Below are 21,762 nucleotides of genomic sequence, written 5' to 3'. Positions count from 1 at the left end.
ATAATTCAAGTTTATTTCAGTGTATTATTTACAATGTCCAGCACATAAGAAAAATTACAAGATGTGAAAAAGTAGAAAAATGTGACTCATAACCAAGGAAACAGCAATCAATATTATCACCAAGATGATACAGGTGTTGGAATTTACAAAGATTTTAAAGTAACTCTTATGTGGATCCTGAGAAACTTAACAGAAGACCATGGGGGAGGGGAAGGAAAAAAAAAGAGAGGGAGGGAGGCAAACTGTAAGAGACTCTGAAAAACTGAGAACAATCTGAGGGTTGATGGGGGGTGGGAGGGAGGGGAGGGTGGGTGATGGGCATGGAGGAGGGCACCTGTTGGGATGAGCACTGGGTGTTGTATGGAAACCAGTTTGACAATAAATTTCATATTTAAAAAATTAAGTAACTCTGACAAATATATCCAAAACCATAATACAGAACATGACCTCCATGCGTGAATAGTTAGGGAATGCTTATCAGAAAAATGGAAACAACCAAAACTAAACATAAATCCTAAAACTGTAAAGTTCAATATCAGAAATATTAAAAAGATCATTGAAGGAGTTTTAAAAGTACATTACTGATGGCAGTCAGTAGCTGGAAGACAAAACCATAGAATTGGTCAAATCTGGGGGTGCCTGGGTGGCTCGGTCAGTTGAGTGTCCTACTCTTGATCTCAGCTCAGGTCATGATCTCATAGTTCATGAGTTCAAGACCTATGCCCATGGCACGAAGCCTGTATGGGATTCTCTCTCTCTGCCCCTTCTCCACTTGTACGCACACTAACTTTAAAAAAAATTATCAAATCTGAAGGAAACCAATAGCAAAGAAAAAAACCTACACAAAATATTAAGCAGTATAACACATGCATCATTGCAGAATCAGAAGAGAAAGTAAGGTAAAAATTTGGACATTTGGATAAGCAATAAGTGAAAATTTGCCACCTAGACCTGAACTAAAAAGTACTTAAATAAGTCTTTCAAACCACTACTGGATGGAAAGAAGACTTCAACACAAAGGTACAATACATGTTCACGTACTGGGAAGCTCAAAATCATGAGTTCAAGTGTTCCCAAAATGATCTACAGATTCGACATCCCCACCCCACGCCCCCCAAAAAATACCCAGAATATTTATAGAAATTAACAAGTTGGTTCTAAAATTGACAAGAGAGGGGCTCCTGGGTGGCTCAGTCAGTGAAGCATCTGACTTCAGCTCAGGTCATCATTTCATGGTCCATGAGTTCGAGCCCCATGTCGGGCTCTGTGCTGACAGCTCAGAGCCTGGAGCCTGCTTGGGATTCTCCGTCTCCTTCTCTCTCTGCCCCTCCCCTGCTCATGCTCTGTCTCTCTCTTCTCAAAAATAAACAAACACTAAAAAAATTAAAAATAAATAAAATTGATAGGAGAAAGAAATGCATCTTGAAAAATAATGGACTTGGAAGTCTTCCACCACTTAAAAACTTAATAGCATGTTGCAGGAATACAGACAACGTGGTAATGGTATACGGGGCGGGGGGTGTGGGGAGGAAATCATTCAAACAGAATAGAGATTTCAGAACCAAAATCAACTATGTATATCCAAGTGTTTGTATGAAGTGGCCAAGGTTATTTAATGGACAAAGGGCAGACTTTTCCATAAATACTGCTGGATCCACTGGCTGAATAGAAAAAAAACAAAAACAAAAACAAAAAAACGAACCTCAAACCCTCCCTTGCCCCATATACACAAACTAACACAAAATGCACTGCAGACCACAATGAATGGGTTTGTTAACAATGGAGAGGTAGCACACAGCCAATAAACTGGTCGTTTGTTCTCAAGACATCCACCAAGCTAAGGAATGTGTCGAATGATCTGGCCTATAATTTTTTTCAGACCTAAGAATATGTAACAGAAAATGTTCAGGAAAGGCCTTCATAAAGATAAAATGGGATACTCTGTAGATAATTTATACCAACCTAGTAGCAATGGTTTCTCCGGTAAGATTTTAAACAACGTTCCAGCCTTCTAATAAGATGGCATTGGAGACTCCTGGATTCTCAAAGAAACAAGAATAGACATAACAGTATATGTAAATCTTCATGGATATTTTTCTACTCCCTGGGAAACGTCTAAATAGCATCATCCTTTTTGCAGATGACATGATATTATATATGGAAAATCCGACAGACTCCACCAGAAGTCTGCTAGAACGGATACATGAATTCAGCAAAGTTGCAGGATACCAAATCAATGTACAGAAATCAGTTGCATTCTTATACACTAATAATGAAGCAACAGAAAGACAAATAAAGAAACTGATCCCATTCACAATTGCACCAAGAAGCATAAAATACCTAGGAATAAATCTAACCAAAGATGTACAAGATCTGTACGCTAAAAACTATAGAAAGCTTATGAAGGAAATTGAAGAAGACATAAAGAAATGGAAAAACATTCCATGCTCATGGATTGGAAGAATAAATATTGTCAAAATGTCAATACTACCCAAAGCTATCTACACATTCAATGCAATCCCAATCAAAATTGCACGAGCATTCTTCTCAAAACTAGAACAAGCAATCCTAAAATTCATATGGAAGCACAAAAGGCCCCGAATAGGCAAAGTAATTTTGAAGAAGAAGACCAAAGCAGGAGGCATCCCAATCCCAGACTTTAGCCTCTACTACAAAGCTGTCATCATCAAGACAGCATGGTATTGGCACAAAAACAGACACATAGACCAATGGAATCGAATAGAAACCCCAGAACTAGACCCACAAACGTATGGCCAACTAATCTTTGACAAAGCAGGAAAGACTATCCAACGGAAAAAAGATAGTCTCTTTAACAAATGGTGCTGGGAGAACTGGACAGCAACATGCAGAAGGATGAGACTAAACCACTTTCTCACACCATTCACAAAAATAAACTCAAAATGGATAAAGGACCTGAATGTGAGACAGGAAACCATCAAAACCCTAGAGGAGAAAGCAGGAAAAGACCTCTCTGACCTCAGCCGTAGCAATTTCTTACTTGACACATCTCCAAAGACAAGGGAGTTAAAAGCAAAAATGAACTACTGGGACCTTATGAAGATAAAAAGCTTCTGCACAGCAAAGGAAACAACCAACAAAACTAAAAGGCAACCAACGGAATGGGAAAAGATATTTGCAAATGACATATCGGACAAAGGGCTAGTCTCCAAAATCTATAAAGAGCTCACCAAACTCCACACCTGAAAAACAAATAATCCAGTGAAGAAATGGGCAGAAAACATGAATAGGCACTTCTCTAAAGAAGACATCCAGATGGCCAACAGGCACATGAAAAGATGCTCAACGTCGCTCATCGGGGAAATACAAATCAAAACCCCACTCAGATATCACCTCACGCCAGTCAGAGTGGCCAAAATGAACAAATCAGGAGACTATAGATGCTGGCGAGGATGTGGAGAAACGGGAACCCTCTTGCACTGTTGGTGGGAATGCAAATTGGTGCAGGCACGCTGGAAAACAGTGTGGAGGTTCCTCAAAAAATTAAAAATAGACCTACCCTATGACCCAGCAATAGCACTGCTGGGAATTTACCCAAGAAATACAGGAGTACTGATGCATAGGGGCACTTGTACCCCAATGTTTATAGCAGCACTCTCAACAATAGCCAAATTGTGGAAAAAGCCTAAATGTCCATCAACTGATGAATGGATAAACAAATTGTGGTTTATATACACAATGGAATACTACGTGGCAATGAGAAAGAATGAAATATGGCCTTTTGTAGCAACATGGATGGAACTGGAGAGTGTTATGCTAAGTGAAATAAGCCATACAGAGAAAGACAGATACCATATGGTTTCACTCTTATGTGGATCCTGAAAAACTAACAGAAACCCATGGGGGAGGGGAAGAAAAACAAAAAGAGGTTAGAGTGGGAGAGAGCCAAAGCATAAGAGACTCTTAAAAACTGAGAACAAACTGAGGGTTGATGGGGGGTGGGAGGGAGGGGAGGGTGGGTGATGGGTATTGAGGAGGGCACCTGTTGGGATCAGCACTGGGTGTTGTATGGAAACCAATTTGACAATAAACTTCATATATTGAAAAAAAATAAAAAATAAAATAATAAAATAATAAAAAATAAATGTCATCTTAAAAATAAGAATTGCTATAGCTTCACAGCCTAATAATAAATAATCATAATGCCTTTACAATTAGAAATGAAATTCTGTTATTTCCACAGTACCATGTCGGGAGTCAGACACTGATAGCCAAGACCAAATGCTGCGGAAGAGGTAAGGTTCCCATTTCACCTGCACGGTGAGCTCTGGCTTTGATCATGATGCCCCTGTGCACTTTTATAATAGAGGCTCTAATGGAGGGAGCCGTTCCCATTGTTTACATTTATTTATATAAATAATGTGCAGGTCCCTTTCTTTTCCTTAGCCCAAGAATTCTGCAATGTGTCTCTTAGGTAGAAGTCTCTTTTCGCTATTCACTGGGAGGAAATGGTCTATAAACACTGATTACTGTGGTAAACACCACTTTTGAGATGGCTTCCGGACTCTCAGATCAATTTCTCCAATGGTTTGATTTGTAGATTTTATAGCGGCCTACACTCTGAGCCAGGCTTTAGACATTTTTTTTAAGGAAACAGTCTTCAAGTAGTTACAGAACCGAACTAGTGATCCAAGGAGTCTCTGCACCAAACTGGAGAAATTTTGTCTCATTTGTCAAAGTGGGACTGGGTCGTCTTTAAATGCTGTATTAATTGCCGATTCTGTGCTTTTGCATGTATGTGAAATAGCTTTAAGAACCAGCATTTTCATTTTGCCCTCAAAGTCACCGAAGATGCCAGGATTTGTATTTTGTATTTGATTCTAGTGTGAAGGAACTCAAAGTGAAAGACTCTTTGTGAGCTAAAACAAAAACAGTACTTTGAGGGCCATTTTCTCCGTAGGAGATTATAGTCTATTATATATCTTATGCCCAGCACAAAGAGAACTGAGAATTGAATAGAAAGATTGTTTTCTCATTTTATTCGTCATTCAGAGTGGAGATTTGCAGTCCATTTCTAGCCCTGTCTCCAGTAGTTCAGACACAGGCAAGAACTTTGTATAGAAATACTCTGACGTTCCATATGCTTAGTCAGTAGACAGATTGCCAGCTCTTCTTCTTCTCTCTTGGTCCCAGGAAGACAGGTACCAGTCGCCCTGCACCACACTTCCGATTAAAGAGGGGCCCCATTGGCAGCACTGAACATTTTGTGTTCATTTGGTTTCTCTCTTAACCACGCCCATTTGCGTGCTTTCTCTTTTAACCACACCCATTTCAGTGAACCGCCAGCAAATAAAGTCAACCAGCGATTTGCAGATGATCAACATGTTAAAGCTTGGCTGAATTTGCCACGTTTCAACTGGTTTGTTTCAACTGGTTTTACAGGCATTGTGTACATAAAGGGTAATTTCAGGTGAATACTAGATCAACAGTAAGACACAGACTAACTAGAACTTCAGTCACAAAATACTGAAGTACCTGGTGAGTTTGCATTTGCAAGGAGGAGATTTAACAACTGATGAGACTCTAATTAAAGTCTCAGTTCAAGGGAGCGTTATGATTATGAAAAGCCTTCAAGTATACACCTCTCCTACTAATCCGTTATTAAAAACACATTTCGCCTGAAAACACTAATCAGGAGCTAATTTTCCATCACTTTCAATGGAAAACAATATAATGTCTTTTATATAAACCCCAAACTTCTAACCAGCTTCCTTTAAAATCATTAAAAAATGGCAAAACATAGAAGTAACCGTTATCATGTGGCATGTAAAATGCTTAAAATAGGCCTTCCCGTCCAATTAAAATGTTTTTGAACAGCCACCGTGTATGCTGTGACACAGCCGCTCTTTGAGCAAACAATTTTTGTGACTCATATCCCCTTTGTTGACAGTGCAATTTTACAGACTTCTGTAAGTCACTCTGACATTCTAGAAACTGTGTCTGGAACGGAAGTCAGAAAGTTGTGAAAAATACTGTTTTGAGTGTTTGTGACCTAAATTTAAAGTTCCTGTAAAAATTGTGGCCGGAAAATAAAACATGCAACTGAGAAATAAATCCATTCTATGAAGTTTGGATATTAAAAGGCAAGCAAGGGGCACCCGGGTGGCTCAGTCAGTTAAGCCTCTGACTTCGGCTCAGGTCATGATCTCAGTGCTCATGAATTTGAGCCCCTCGTCGGGCTCTGCACTGCCAGCTGGGAGCCTGGAGCCTACTTCGTGTTCTGGGTCTCCCACTCTCTCTGCCCCTGCTCCAGTCATGCTCACTCGCGCTCTCTCTCTCTCTCTCTCTCAAAAATAAACATTAAAAAAACTTTTGTAGAGCCAAGCAATGTTCTATGGAACACCTTAAGAGGAAAACATTCTGTAACGGATGCCTATAGAACAAAAACTGGTCCTATATGTCCTACACCCAAGAGGAAGCTAGCTAGAGAAGAAAAATGCCAGCTAAGATCACCATAGAAATGGAGAAGCAAAAAAAGTAGGTTGATTAAAAATTTTGAAGAAGACATTGTAAGAAAACTTTTCTGATTTCAACAGCATATACATATACAAAAATACCCTCTTGAGTTCCCTACTTCTGTTACACTTCTTCTGGGCCTACTTTACATATGCTAAACTTTGGATTGGGGCAAATGTTTACCCTGTTTATAATGCATGATATGAAGTATAATGAGAAAGATATGACACAGTACATTTATAGTTCCCAATTTACTCAGGTTTAGGTTCAGCCGCAAGTGACCCAAACAAGTCAAAATGGCGTAAGCAAATTTATCTCTGTTCTATATAAATGAAGTGTGGAGGTAATTAGTCACTCTGCCAATCTAAACCTATAAATCCGACCTCATGATTCAAGATGGCCACTTCAGTTCTAGCCATTATGTCCCCACATTGCAGCCAGCAGGGAAAAGGTGGGGCAATTAAGAGTGTGACTTCTCCATTTAAGGACATGCCCAGAAAGTTGCTCCTAATAATTCTTACATTCTGTTGGCAAGAACTTAGTAACGTGCCAATGCCTAAGTCCGAAGTCATCTAAGAAATGTAATGTTCTTTCTGGATAATTATGTGCCCAAATAAAAGTCAGAGGGTTTCTTCCATTAAAGAAGGTAGTGAGAAAATACATTTAAGGACAACTAGCATTTTCTCTGTAGTATCAGTATACATTCATGGTCACCCTAGAGGTCAGCAAACTATAGGGCAGGGGCCAAGTTCAACCTTCCATCTGTCTTTGTATGTGAAGTTTTATTCCCACAGCCATGCCTATTCTCTAGGAGTTTGCCTAACTACTATAGGTGATATTTTAATTATCAGGGAAGGGGCGCCTGGGTGGCTCAGTCGGTTGAGCGTCCAACTTCAGCTCAGGTCATGATCTCTCACTCTGTGAGTTCAAGCCCCATGTCGGGCTCTGTGCTGACAGTTCAGAGCCTGGAGCCTGTTTCAGATTCTGTGTCTCCCTCTCTCTCTCTGCCCCTCCCCCACTCATGCTCTATCTCTCTCTCTATCAAAAATAAACAAACATTAAAAACAATTATCAGGGAAAATGAGAGATTTTGAAAGGTCAGAAACAGACATTCCTTATTTTAACTTTCCAGAGGACAAATGTGATTCCTACCAAACTCAGCCCTAGCAACCTTAACACTATCAGGATTCTGGAAGGAGGGGCACCTGGGTGCTCAGGTAGTTGAGCATCAGACTCATAATTTCAGCTCAGGTCATCATCTTGTGGTCGAGATCAAGCCCCACCTCACCCTGCACTGGACATGGAGGCTGCTTGAGGTTCTCTCTCCCTCTCCTCCTTCCCTGCATGCACGCACATGCTCCCTGTCTCTCAAAAAAATAAAAAAACAAAACAAAAACCAAAAACTCTTCTTGGGGAACCTGGTGGCTCAGTCAGCTAAGTATCTGACTCTTGATTTTGGCTTATGTCATGATCTCATGGTTTGGGAGTTCAAGCCATGCATTGGGCTCCACATTGACAGCACAGAGCCTGCTTGTGATTCTCTCTCTCTGCCCCTCCTCCACTCACGTGCTCCCTTGCGCTCACGCTCTCTCTCTCAATAAATAAACTTAAAGATTCTGGAATGATTAAAGAGCTGGTATACAAGCACCAAAGTGAAAAAAGCATCTCATTTTGGACATTAGGTTTAATAAATATCCTACTCTAACTTTAAGCATGGTCTGTAAATTAAAATTATAACAATCAATACCATAAATAAATATTAATACAACCTGAAACCATGAAACTCCTAGAAGAAAATGTATGAATAAAGCTACTTGACGTGATTCTTGGTGATAACTTTTTGGATACCTAAAGCGCAAGAAACAAGAAACAAACAAGTGGAACCAAATCAAATGAAAGAAGTTCTCCACAGCAAAAGAAACCATCAACGAAGTGAAAAGAAAACCTACAGAATGGCAAAAAATATTTGCAAACCATATGTCTGATGAGGAGTTAAGACCCAAATACATATAAATAACTCCTACAACTCAATAGCAAAAAATTAGCCCATTAAAAAATGGGCAAAGGACCTGAATAGGCATTTCTCCAAAGACAACATGTACGTGGTCAGTAAGTACATGAAAAAGTGTTCAACATCACTAATCAGGGAAATGCAAATTAAAACCAAAATGAGGTATCACCTCACACCTGTTAGAATGGCTATCATCACAAAGACAAGAGATAATAAATTCTGGCAAGGATGTGGAGAAAAGGGAGCCCTTGTACACTGTGGGTGGGTTGTAAACGGACATAGCCACTATGGAGAACAGTCTAGAGGATGCTCAAAAAATTAAACCGAGAACGACCACATGATCCAACAATTCCACTCCTGGGAATAGATCCAGAGGAAACAAAAACACTAACTCAAAAAGAGACCTTCACCCCCATGTTCATAGCAGCATTATTTATAATAGCCAAGACATGGAAACAACCTAAGTGTCCATCAATGGATGAATGTATAAAAAAAAAAAAAAGGTGTGGTATATATACACAACGGATTATTATTCAGCCATTAAAAAACCAAGGAATCCTACCATTTGTGATAGCATGCATGGACTTCAAAGGCATTATGCTAAGTTATAGAAAGACAAAGACTATATATGTGGAATACATATGGGAATCGAAACAAAACCAACTCCGAGAAAGGACTTTGTGGACTCAAATACAAAACAGAACAAACTCATGGAAAAAGAGATCAGACTTGTAGTTACCAGAAGCAGAAGGTCTTAATTTATTCAGAAGTCCTATTAATAATACTTTCATTTTCAGGAGGCTTTTGACATATGCATATAATACTTATATAGTATCAAGATAACATATTAATTTAAAATAAGTTCAATATATTGACAACTTTAAATTCTTTGATAAAGTTATTTAACCATACTGCAGTGTAAAGTTGTACTTGTTTTCCTCAATGAAAATTGAGAAAATTCTAGAAGAAATTCATGATCATGTAGATTCATACGAGTAAAATATGGTTATAATGAAAATACATAAAAATAAAGCTGTTATTTTATGAATTTCTAATTGACTATTTACGAGTCATTCATTATTAAATTGGAATATCAAGACAAAAGTTCTATCCTAGGTTAACCGATGAATCATAGTCGTACTTGATTTTTTTTTTGGAGTTTCAACTTTTTATTTAAATTCCAGTTAGTTAACATAGAATGTAATATTAGTCTCAGGAGAATTTAGGGATTCATCACTTACATACAACACCCAGTACTCGTCACAGCAAGTATACTCAAGTTTGATGAATTACCAAACTACAAATGCTAGCAGCCGTATTTAGTTTTGTAATATTTGCAACTCTCAGTAGCATAGCTTGAATCACTCGTGTTTGTGACCATATCAAACACGTCCCAAATAGCGCAGCCAGAAAGTTACCGTAATGACTACCTTTGCAATGCAAGTTTGGGTAAAAACAAAGCTTTTTTCTTGACCCAGACTTCTTGAAACCTCAATTTTATTGATCTTGTTACAACTCTAGTTAAACACATTGTGCTCTGTGAGTACATGACTCATGAACAAAGAGAGAATTAAATGAATAGCTTGAGACATTATGTCCCATTCATTTTGTGTAACTGCAGAACTGCAAGTTGGCTTTACTGGTCTTTGGGTGGTAATATCTCCTTTTTTAATCAACAAAATGGTGATTCCCAGTGAAATGAATGCACCTAAGGAGTCTACATTGAAGAGAAGTATGCAATTGGTGTGTTTACTACTATTGAAATACAGCTATAGAAAGAGTAACAACCATTTATAGATCACTTCCTATGGGCCACGAACTGCCTCAGACCTCCTGCAGAATCCCACTGATTCTTCAAGTCTATAATGTAGGTCCTATTGGAATTATAATTGTTTGAATTTTACAGATGGGGAAATAGAGGCTCATAGTTCTCATTCATAGTAAGTGATAGAACTCGAGCTGAAACCTCTATTTATCTGATCTCAAGGCTCATACTATTACTATGCTACAAAAAAAAAAAAATAGCACAGTGATACAGGAAAAAAAAAAAATATGCTGAGTCCAAAGATAACATTGCAAATAGAAACCTATTTTATTCCAATAATGAATTTTGCTGAAAGAGAAGCAGGTCATACTTTTTAAACTTCCCACAATGTCTATTTCCCTATACAGTTGTATCTGTTGCCAGCTTGCATGTCTTCCAAAACAGGAGGCCCATTCATGTCCCCAAGTCCATCTATGTGGTGTCCCTTTTATCTGGAATACTCTTTCTAAAGCTTTTCCAGATGATAAATTCCTACTCCTCTCTCAAGGTGCCGTCAACAATGCCCCAATCTCCAGCCGCTTGCAGAATTGAAAAAAATAATGAACAGAGGTGACCTCTGTCAACTCTTAGAGCTATTTAGTACCTTCAAAAATCTTTACTTACTTACCGCTTCCTCACCTTCTACACTGTACTCCATCTTTGCTTGCTTAGTGAAGAGCCTGACTTGCTACAATGCTTCCCCTCTCTGTCCACATCAATTTTTCCTCTTCACCGGAGCAGTCTCATCAGCACGCAAAAATTATTTATTCTAAAATAACTCAGGGGCGCCTGGGTGGCTTGGTTGAGCGACCAACTTTTGACTTGGGCTCAGGCCATGACCTCACGGTTCTCGCGAGATGGAACCCGCTGTTGGGCTCTGTGCCGACAGTGTGGTGCCTGCTTGGGATTCTCTCTTCCTCGCCCTCTGCCCCTCCCCTGCTCACACAGGCTCTCTCTTGGTCTCTCAAAACAAACACTTAAAAAGAACTCTCAACTCACTCACCAGCTACCCCTTCACTTCCCTGCTCCCTTGTGTAACAATACACGTGAAAAGACTGGCCTATAATGGCTATTTCTTTATTCTCACTTGCGAAGGTTCCTGCTTCCCTGTTCAGTCCACTCCAGGCCCACCAGTCGCTTGTTGTCTAGCGTCCCAAGTACATTCTCAACACAGAGCCTGCCCGCTTGCTGTTTTTTCTAACTAGAGTGCCCTCCCCCGGATACAAGCTTTCTCACTTCCTTTTAGACTCAGCCCAAACCAGCATCCCCGCTCCCAAGAATCCTCTAACCTCCTTACTCTGCTTAAATGTTCTAGTAACTACCGCCATTTTATTCACCATATGTTTATTCATCTATGTGGTTGTGCCATACCACTAGAATTTAAGTGATTTTGAAGGCAGGGACTTGTTTTGGCCACTGCTATATCCCCCGTGTTGAATCAACTGATTGGTTAACTAACTTCTTGAACGGCTTCTTAACATTTTAGGCACAAAGAACATTTCATTCCGTGAAGTGATCATCTTGGTTTCCTTCATAGCTCTCTCATACTTGGCAAGAGAATTTGTTTTCTTGAATAAACAGAAAAATATAGAAATATGAATCTTGAAACAATGGGGGAACCCTGTGCTCAACTACATCGACTGCAATACAAAACTTTCCTCCCAGCCAATCCAAACATAAAAGAAAATTAATATTAAGGATTTCCTATGACCCAGGCATTGAATTGACATCACGCAGGCAAACTAAGACATAAAACAATCCTGCTATTAGTTACAATCCTGCTCTTATTTACAAATGAAAAAGCTGAGGTTTGGGGTGGGTACAGCAACTCACACAAGGTTACAAAGATGAGAAACGCAGAGTTAGGATTTGAACACAGTGCTCTTGGCATCTAGGGAGTGAATACGTAAGCACTGAGAGCAGTGGTTCTTTAGCTGCTCCAGATTTACCACTGCCTTCTAAATATGAAAAATATTAGTGTGGGTGCACCTGGGAGGCTCAGTAGGTTAAGCATCCTACTCTTGATCTCACAATTTGTGAGCCTGCTTAAGATTCTCCTATCTCCTATCTCCTATCCTGCTTAAGATTCTCCCTATCTGCCCCTCCCCTGCATGCTCATGCTCACCCTCACGCTCCCTGGCTCATGCACGCACGTTCTCTCTCTCTCTCTCTCTCCCTCCCTCCCTCAAAATAAATAAACTTAAGGGGCCTCTGGGTGACTCAGTCAGTTGAGCTTCCAACTTTGCCTCAGGTCATGATCTCGAGGTTCGTGGGTTCGAGCCTCTCATCGGGCTCTGTGCTGACAGCTCAGAGCCTGGAGCCTGCTTCAGATTCTGTGTCTCCCTCTCTCTCTGCCCCTCCCCTGCTCCTGCTCACTTGCTCACGCTCTCTCTCTGTCTCTCTCAAAAATAAAGACATTTTTTAAAAATTAAAAATAAACAAAATCAGTGTGATTTATAGAATCAGGGATAAGTGGACCCTCCTTATGCTGTTATAATTTTATGACAAAAACTTACGTAAGACTAATTTGAAAAACAAAATCTTTATTTTAATGAGTTAAGGTCGTCTAATTACCAATTCATCTTAAAATAATTGCATATTACACTTTGGTAGCACTTTAGAGGTTAAGTTATTCTTGGCATTTATTGCTCCTAAAAATCTTGTGATACACATAGGAAAGACCCCCTTTTCAACTGGGAAAACTGACTTAACGTGCCAGGATACGTCTGCTACAAATCTAGTGTTTTTTCATTCATTTTAAATGGACACATCATAAACCCAGAACAAAGTTGGAGAGGCATTCAATGTAATGCTGGAACTGCTGGGCTAAGTATAGGGGGCAGGGTGTCAAAAGCACATAGGATATAATAAAAATAAATAAAAATCGGATTTATTGTGGACGTATTTAAGTTTCCTTGATCCAACAACGTCAACACCAAGACTTGTTAGAAGTATTTGGTGGGAAAAAAATGGAAAGACAGATACAAAACAGAAAATAGAGTGGAAGGCTTAATCATCTTACACAATAGTGGAGATGGAAAGCAAAGTTGGCATCTGTCAGACTCCCTGATTGCATTCTAACAGTAACCGAGATGCAGAAATTAAATGCTCTGATTTGTTACTCTAAAGGTTAAGAATTTCCTCATGATTTATATGTAATCGTTGAGAAATTTACGTCTAAAATCATATGTATACCTGCCATTTCCAATTCCTTCTCAGAAAAGCACTTTGAAGTTAGATTCAAATCTACATTACATTGGCCCTTGCCCCAATTGCAGGCAATAAAGGACTTTTTAAAATCCTGGCATTTTCTATGAAGCACTTTTGTGTTACATTTTAAACTATGCATGTTCTTCTTCACAGATGACTATTAATTAACTATAGTCGGAAGCACTGAGGTAGCTGGCCAAATGCTGAAGCGTTAACACTGTAAGAGATGAAAGGCTGGTTCGGGCTCCTTTAGTCCTTAGCGTTAGCTGGAAAGCCTAGATGATAACAACTTGAACGGTCATTCATTCATTCATCTATTCATTCAAGCCCTTAATGAACATTACCTACACAAAAGACACTTTGATATGTGGCCAAATAGCCTGCTGTAAATAAAATGGACTTTAAGATGTACCATTAATGCAATCAAAAATTCAATTAGATCTCCTCCAAGATTTAAGTATTAACATTGAAAGGAAGCTGGCCTACTTCTTCTATTCCACGAGGAAAGAGGTGAAGGAAGGCTGTGGGATGAGAGTTGCCTGTTAACTGGGAAGGATATGGCGAGTGAAATTGATCCAACCCTTGGTTCCAATCCTGGCTCCATTGCCTGCCTCTGAAAAAAAGACGTCATATTTGACCAAATTAACTTTGTGATGAAGAACAAAAGTGGGAAAAGCGGAATGAAAGAACTCTCCAAGACACTGTATAAATCTCTATTAGTAATGCCTTTGATAGTAATGCATTAAAATCCCAATAAATGATATATGCTAATATTCTGATATCAAGCCAGAATTTTTAAAAAGGATAACGAGTAGGTCCTTTTTCTTTATCCTTCTTTAATGAATCATTTCTCCATCCAGTGTCAAATATCCTGGGTGCCATGGAGCCAATGTGAAGGCGTTATGTTTCGTACTAGGTCCGGACCCTCTATGTTCTTCCATATAAAATAGATAATAACTATCTTGCCGATTTGGTGGGGTTTACTGAATGTTATGTACAATGTGAAAAATGTACCTTCAAATATAAAACCGACTTTTTTTTTGATTAATAATGATACAGTAACAGAATTCAACAAGTTTATGTCCATGGGTCTCAGTTTTGATTTTAAGAGGCAGCAAAAGGTCACATTTAACTCGAAACTCAATCCAGCGTGCCTGGGCTCAAATCTCACCTCCCCCACTTATTCTCTCTGCCTCAATTTTCTCATCTGTATGTAACAGGAGGAAAAACAGCCCCTGCGGACTAAGGTGATCATAAAGACTCAGGGAGTTCGCGTGGGCAAAGTGCTTAGAATAGTGCCAGGCCATAGTGAGTCCTGTAGAACTTTTTGCTATTCTAGTTTTATTAACGTTCAAAATCACAGATTGGAACTACATCTGTGTATACATATAATATTCTTATCATTCTATGAAATAAGTCTTACTTCGCATTATCAAGGAGAAACTAATTATAATTATTATTTGCTACCAACTCACTGTAAAAACTCATCATTTCCGTAGTTCCAAGTACAGGCCTGGAGACATTGGCAGCATCATTGAAGTCTTAAGGCTCAGACAGGACAGTAGGGCTCGCTCGTGGAATATATACCACTGATTACACCTTGTATGTTCTCGTGCAAGGTATTCTCTGGTGGCCACATTTGCCATTTAATGAAGTAGCCATCTGCTTCTATCCTCAAGTACTTGGTCAGGTTTGAGAAATCGAATTGGCTGCCCTCTGGAGATTTTGAAAATGTTTGCAGAGTATGTGCCCTCTCTTGTAGACAGGATTTCTAAAACCCTCATGTAAAATTGTACCACACCTATAAACCCAGAATGTGTTTCTTTATTGTAACGCCCTGAATGAAATCTAGGATTTGGTTTGTACTGTGATTAAAAGGCTGTGGATGTCTCTAAAAGAGAGTTAAGAGTCTGAACAACTAAACTCAATTCCTCAGTCTCCAAAGTTCCAGAATTCATATAGACCAAGTTAGAGAATGGCGCTACTTAAAACTAAGGAGAATTCCAACATCCAAAATTAAAAAAAATATCCCAACCGTCTACAAGAGACAGTACATGTACTTTTTAATGTTTTTCAGACAAACCAGGACTTCACTTTGAGCGGATTCTTCATCTGGAGAATGGGAATCAAAGTGTAACTTGACTAATGGCTACAAACTATAAAATCCTGATACACCTTATCAATAGGATAGTTCCGAATGGGCACCACCTGTGATAGGTCTTAGCTGGGACCCAAGAAAACTGGTCTCTCCTCTTTCCAAGTTCTACAACAATGTTAGATATCCTAAGATCATAGGTGAGGCTACAGTCATCAACTTGCTTTTCCATAAACTTAGTTCTCTTGCTTCTGGTCCAGAGAACCTTTTATGGAAAACATGTTACAACAGTGGTGGCACCTGCAAGGACTTCATGCACTGGGTGTTGACTAAAATCATTCAACTTTCATATAAAGTTGACAGGCAGGCCCCCGATTCTCATCTGAAACATTTACAGAAGCACATAAAAGATACCTAAATTTGCATTAGAAATCCAAATCAAGAATATCAAGGCCCTGACGTATCACAGAAAAAAGACTGCCCAGATAAAACAGGCATGGGGGACTAGTACATAATTTCAGGACAACAGAAAGGGTAGGAAAAGATTCCCGGCCATGTTCTGTCGAGCACAGATTCCACCAACTAGGAAACTTTGCACACAAAGTAGGCAACCCCCGGTCTCTAATATCAGAACTGCTTTCTGAGGAAGTAAAAGGCTTTTCTCCTGGCCTCCATCATGGCCATTAACATTTTCCATTTTTTTTTTTTAGGTGTTTGGAATGCAGTGAGGTAGAGAGCAAAACCTACAGGACAGGTCTCCCAGCGTTCTCAAGTTAAAAGTTTGTCCTGCAAATATGTAAGCACTAGACAGACCCTGGAAGAGGAGCAAGATAAACATTATAGAAGGTTGCAACGTACCCAGATATTAATATCCCTTTGTAGAATCAGATAGCCGAGCCCTAGAAGTTAATATCCCTTTGTAGAATCAGATAATCAGGCGCTAGAGGAAAATAAGATCTCTCCTCCTCCGTCCAGCAGTACCACACTATTAAAGTACCCCAGACTTCAGAAATAATGGTAAGTGGCTACATACATAAGCAAAACCCCAACATAATATCAAAGAAAAGGACCTAAAAGCACCCAGGTAGAACCTGAGGGTAATCAGCAAAATTATCTACATTGTTTAGCGGAAAACCACAGATGTGAGTGAAACTCATTATTTCAAAGTAAATAAAACTCATTACTTCAAAGTTAATGAAACAGAAACAACAATATGGAGCCTTTGAAAAGATTTCATGGTCAAGGGAGAAGGAAAACACAGGTATGCTTGAGAAATACTCAGCGTTAATTAATAAGGAAATTTCAGAAGTCACCTGCTTTGCACACTCACTTAAAATGAAGAGAAAAGAAACTTAGATAGGCAAATGGTAAAATGAAATAAGACCATAAGAAACTAAGGTAGAAAGGTCGCTTATTTCAACGTCCAGAGCGTCGAAGGGAAATGGAGATCAGAATTTTCTAAGTAAGCCACATAGAAATGCTGGAATAAGAATCTTCATCCAAAGCCAAAAAGAGCAAAAATTATGCTGGGGAGTGTCAAATCAGTGATGTAACATTCAAGTCTGAGAAACTAACATTATTAATAAAGTATGCAATTCCAAAATGCTGGGGTTTTGTTCCAGTCAACTCTCCACCCAATGTGGGGCTAGAACTCACAATCCCACAATTAAGAGTCCCACGCTCGGGGCGCCTGGGTGGCGCAGTCGGTTAAGCGTCCGACTTCAGCCAGGTCACGATCTCGCGGTCCGTGAGTTCGAGCCCCGCGTCAGGCTCTGGGCTGATGGCTCAGAGCCTGGAGCCTGTTTCCGATTCTGAGTCTCCCTCTCTCTCTGCCCCTCTCCCGTTCATGCTCTGTCTCTCTCTGTCCCAAAAATAAATAAACGTTGAAAAAAAAACTTTAAGAGTCCCACGCTCTACTGTCCAAGCCAGCCAGGTGCCTCCAAAATACCGTGATAAGAGTTGGAAGTAGTATAGCATTTTGGAAGGCAATATGGCAACCCTGTAGGGGAATAAAGGCCTTGAAATGTGATCAAATATTTGTTTATAAGGGCATCTTATTATTTATATATTATGGTATTTAGAATATTTCTAGCCTTATTTAGTCTTAATGTCTAAAGTTACATGAACGCTCAAGTAAACTGTGCTAGAACCACGTGATGGGACGCCACGTGAGTCAACAAACTGGAGAATGTTGTACATTTTCGATCAATTCTTCCCCAAATCCTCAACTCCAATGAACTGAAATCAATGAAACAAAAAAAAATGAGAAAACACCTACGCTAAAACTGGGAAGTTACCTCAAAGAACATCGGTCAAATAAAATGCATAATTGACCATACTGGGGAAAAAACAAAGCAAAACAAAACAAAAGTATTCCTGCTTCAGAGTCTGCCATCTTACTTCAGACAAAAAGATGAAGAACTTTTGAAGAATGGATGGCCAGAGACACAGTTGGGTGTGGACCACCATATTTTGGAGCCTGCTCACCCATTAGAGATTGGCAGTAATCATAGGGCCTCAAAAGTGGCTACCCAGTCTCACTCTGTCATTTTGATTTTTAATATCAACTCCCGACTCAGTTTTAAGGGAGAAGGTAGATGGGAAGAAAATGGAAAATGCCGTTTGGGACTTTTACAGCTGTGACCTCAAAGTGGAATTTTTAGACCTAAAGAAATGCTTTTTATGTTACAAGGCCACAAGCTGAGGAGCAAGGTTTTATCCCAACCTCCCATCCAGAAGATTAGCTCTCACAGGGGCGCCTGGGTGGCTCAGCTGGTTAAGCATCCAACTCTTGGTTTCGGCTCAGATCACGGTCTCACGTTTCAGGAGTTCAAGCCCTGCGTCCGACTCGGGCTCTGCGCGGACAATGCGGAGCCTGCTTGGGATTCTCCCTCTCCCCTGTTAACTTTCTCTGTTTCACAAAATAAATAAATAAACTTCAAAATAATTTTTTTTGAAAAAAAAAAAAAGACTAAATCTCAGAGAAGAAAGAAACACTGAATAACAAAAGGACAGGACAGGCCTTAAACACCATAGACAGAGCTGATCCCTGGTGCACAGTTTCATCATACATCCTTTTTCATTTTTAGAATAGTTTTAGGTTCACCGAGAAGTTGCAAGTATAGTACAGCAAGTTCCTATGTAACTCCATTGCCCCTACCGCTAACAACTGACGTTATCATAGGACGTTTGTCACAATGAATGAACCTGTATTAATATGTTATCACTAAGTCCACATTTTATTAGGATTTCCTTAGTTTTTACTTAAGGTCCTTTCCCTGTTCCAGGATACCATATCACATTTAATCATCAAGTCCCCTTGGACTCGTCTTGGTTATGACAGCTTTCCAAGCTTTGATTTTGATGACCTGGAGAGTTTTGAGTAATACTGTTCAGGTATTTTGTAGTCGGTCCCTCAGTTGGAGTTTATCTCATGTATTTCTCACAATTAGACTGAAGTTATGGATTTGGGGAGGAAGATCACAGAAAAAAAGGCACCTGTCAGATCAAAGGTACATCCGGACAATAGAACCTATCACTATTGATGTTGACTTTGGTTGCCTGGCTCAGGTAGTATTGGTCAGGTCTCCCCACTGCAAAGTTACTTTCCACCCTCCCTTTTCAGACTTGATCCTTTGGAAGGAAATCACTATGCACAGCCCACAATTAAGGGTGGGAAGTTATGCAGGGAGTATCTCTGTAAAAGGATATTCTTCGGCATAGATTTGTTCATTCCCATTTATCCAGTCATTGATTTATATTCGTATGGACCCGTGGACGTTTATAATTTGGTTTCTAGTCCAAAATTTTGCTGAAATTGTTCTGCCTTTGGACATTGGGAGGCGTTTTCATTCATTCCTATACCCCTTGGATGTACCCCCACGATTGTATTTGTTTTGATCTGTTTACTTTCTGACACCACAAGACGCCCCAAGGCTCATGTAGGATATCCCCTGTCACAGTACTAGAAGCAACCATTTTCCAAAGAACTATGGGAAACTTTTTAGTCACACTTAATTTCCAATAGTCCTGATTTTGTATGTACATCATCCTATCATTGGCAAATAACAATTTAATTTCTCCCTTTCTGTTTATTTGTATTTATTTTAGAACTTCTGTCTAATCACATCAGCAGGTTCTTCCAGAAATATACATACATATTTGCACATACTTATCCGTGTTTAGAAAAAGCAAAACCTGAGGCTAGAACATCCAGAAACAAACCTAGTCTGTGATTTAAAAAAAAATAATAAGTGGAAAAAAGATACGCTATTTACTAACAGCGTTACAATGATTAGGGAACAATGGGTCAGAAATCTACCTCGTGATTGTAATCGGAATGAATCTCCTATGCAAAATAGAAAAAATCAGGATGATAGGAGAACAAAAGTACAAAACACCTTAAATGTAAAACACGTTACATTCGCTGTTAGGAATAACGCTTCTGCCAACAATCGTGTGCAATCTCGTCTGCTTTTTATCACAGCCATTGCAGTACATGTGAAACAGTACCTCATCGTGGTTTTGATTTGCGTTTCCCCAAAAGCTAATGAGGTTGAGGGTCTTTCGTTCTATAGCCTAGTTAGCCATCTGCCCAGCTCTTTGAAACGCTCATGTCCCAAATGAACTTCGTGTGTCATGTGGCCTTAATTTTAAACCAGTGCATCCCAAATATACTCTGAATATTTGATGAAATAGATTCTAGTCATTTGAATGTGCTTTGATAGCAGAAAAAAAAAACTTTCATACAGAAGATAAAGACACAAAAGTAGCCGACCAAAATATTGACAGCGATTACCTTTTGGGTGGAAAAAATCACAGGTAATTTGGATTTGTGTGTGTGTGTGTGTGTGTGTGTGTGTGTGCGCGCCTTGTTCTGTACTAGGAAGTATCTAATTCTAGGTTTTTTGGTCAAATTAAAAGATGAATAGAATTTGAAAGGTCAAATATTACCATAAGGGTCATAAAAAAAAAAAAGTGGTCTACTCTATGATGCACCAAACTCATTTACTCTCTCCAGAGGTAGCCACTTTGAAATTTTAAAGGTTTTCAGGGTTATCTCTAAACATGTTTTGGGGCACTTGGGTGAGTCAGTCGGTTAAGCGTCCAACTTTGAGTCAGGTCATGATCTCACAGTTTGTGAGTTCGAGCCTCGTGTCAGGTTCTGTGCTGACAGCTTGGAGCCTGGAGCCTGTTTCAGATTCTGTGAATCCCTCTCTCTCTCTTTCTGCCCCTCCCTCACTCACGCTCTGTCTCTCAAAAATAAACATCATTAAATAAACAAACATGTTTTAGTATTTCCTAAATTTTCAACTGTATTTACTATAAAATTCCAACTAGGAAGAGGAGGAAACCTAGCGTTTTCAGCCATCTCCCAAAGATAGTTGTCTCCCCCCCCCCCGGTTGTTGGTTGGATAACTGGTCGGCTTTTAATATCGGTATAGTTGTCATAATATAATCAGAGAGGAGCTATGGGTTACACCATAATTACATTTACATTCCCTGCAACATTTTGTTTTAAAGGAATTAATTATCATGTGCATATCTATTTATAACTGATCCCAAAATCTGTCAGTTTAATTCCTTCATTACAGTCAAACACGTAAGATAACCTGTCAGCTCCAGTTTTTTCCCCTTCAGTGACCCCTTGTGCCCTCAGAGATCTCCTACCAATCTGGACTGCATCTAATTGAAGCAAACCTGTCATCACAGCATTTCTCTACAACTTCATCCAGAGAAATCCTTTCCTTAGCCTTCCTATGTTGGATCTCCGGTTCTCTGGATACCAAGCCTTCCCCATTAGTAGTCTAATCCCTTGTTTTAGTGTGGCACATTCTTCAGTAGCTTCCTGAGAAAGGATGTTTGAACATTAGATTTGGGATCTTGAATGCCTAAAAATGTCTGCACCCTGCCATTATGTTTGATGAATAGTTTGGCTGTGTATGGAACTATGGATTGGAAAAAAGTATCCATTTTTTCTTCATTGCCTTTAGATTCAAATTTTAAGAATTCGGGTGTCACATAGCTTTGGGGGTATCTGGGTGGCTCAGTTGGTTAAGCATCTGACTCTCGATTTTGGTTCTCTCTCAGTTTGTGAGATTGAGCCCTGCATTGGCACAGAGCCTGCTTGGGATAGTGTCGCCCCGG

The 21,762-nt window shown here is 39.5% G+C and overlaps 1 pseudogene; it reads right to left on the bottom strand.

Annotated features, from left to right (window-relative positions):
- Positions 1-21,762, bottom strand: part of LOC121025125 (tRNA pseudouridine(38/39) synthase-like) — a 78,224-nt pseudogene that overhangs the window by 55,095 nt on the left and 1,367 nt on the right.

Source organism: Herpailurus yagouaroundi, unplaced genomic scaffold (assembly GCF_014898765.1).
Source record: "Herpailurus yagouaroundi ecotype Mexico unplaced genomic scaffold, PumYag 67503, whole genome shotgun sequence".
NCBI classification, from domain to species: domain Eukaryota; kingdom Metazoa; phylum Chordata; class Mammalia; order Carnivora; family Felidae; genus Herpailurus; species Herpailurus yagouaroundi.
Note: the sequence above shows the minus strand (reverse complement) of the source record. Positions and strands in the feature narration are given on the sequence as shown.